Source organism: Carlito syrichta, unplaced genomic scaffold (genome assembly GCF_000164805.1).
Source record: "Carlito syrichta isolate Samal-C Ts95f unplaced genomic scaffold, Tarsius_syrichta-2.0.1 Scaffold314799, whole genome shotgun sequence".
In the NCBI taxonomy this organism is placed as follows: domain Eukaryota; kingdom Metazoa; phylum Chordata; class Mammalia; order Primates; family Tarsiidae; genus Carlito; species Carlito syrichta.
In genome coordinates this window covers 101933-103124 of record NW_007258895.1, presented here as the reverse complement: position 1 = coordinate 103124, position 1192 = coordinate 101933, and the positions used below count along the sequence as shown (strand labels likewise).

Sequence of the window (1192 nt, the reverse complement as noted above, 5' to 3'; positions counted from 1 at the left end):
GGAAGGATAGCCGGAACCCAGCAGGTTGAGGCTGCGGTGGCCGGGAGCGGCCACTGCACTCCAGTCTGGGCGACAGAGTGAGACTCCAACTCAAAAAGAAAAAAAAACACAGAGTAGTATAATGCTTAAAAGTACAAGTGACTGTAGCTAGGTTCTTTGATAATTTAATTACTGAGACTTCTATAACACTTCTAAATTTTATAAGTTTCACCAAAACCAAAGGAAATATACCATTATTATTACATGCACTGTAATACAAGAATAAACAAAAGCTAGGATCTTATTAGGTATCACCTCTCAATACAAATTTAGCTGGGAAATACCAACTCACCATCATTTTATTACAGGTCTCTCTAGTAGGTATGAAGTTGCTTCTTCCAGTTGGATAACTGGCCCTTTTTGTTAAACCACCACTCAGAATACATTAACAACGATTTGAAACACCCAGAAATATGCATTTCAATTCATTAATTTTCCCCCAATTACCTGCCAATCCAAGTTGAGACTTAAAATAAAAGCTGGGTCACTATGAAGTCATTAGATAACTAACTAGTTCAGGGCCAATGGGAGTCAAAAGTAAGCTTAAGTATCACAGGGTGCATCCAAAATAAGCCCAACCAGAGATGTGGCCAATGAAATTCAGAGAAAGTTGGAAATTATAATATTCCCTTCATTTAAGGTTTATGTTAGAAAATTCTGCATAAGACCAGAGAAAACAGAAACTCATAAACACTTTTGTGCAGTGAGTGTGAGGCACAGAGCTGATGGCAGTGAGTTATATTTATCTCTGCCTAGATGACTGTTTCTAAAGCAGTGCCTTGCATAGAGCAGGTATGCAAAGCCCTCAGATAAGTCACACCTGATACACACCACAGCCCTAGTTCTGTTTTGTAAATGAGAAAATTGGCCCAGGAAAATTAAGTGGCTCCACAAGAAGTGACTGAGGCAGTATTCCAACCTGAATCTAACCACACTACATCCCAAGAAGGAGAAACTACTTGTAGCATACATGAACTAATGAACAGACTCTTCATTCATAGAAAATGCAAGTCTGTGCCTTACCTGTGAACCTAACTTCTATCAATAAGAAAAATGAGAGCCGGGCTCGGTGGCTCAGCCTGTAATCCCACGCCTTTGGGAGGCCGAGGTGAGTGGATTGCCTGAGCCCGCAAGTTCGAGACCCGCCTGGGCA

At 40.9% G+C, this 1192-nt stretch overlaps 1 protein-coding gene across 8 annotated transcripts in view; it reads right to left on the bottom strand.

Annotated features, from left to right (window-relative positions):
- COPS3 (COP9 signalosome subunit 3) overlaps window positions 1-1192 on the bottom strand; it is a 37155-nt gene that overhangs the window by 34343 nt on the left and 1620 nt on the right. The window lies entirely within an intron of this gene.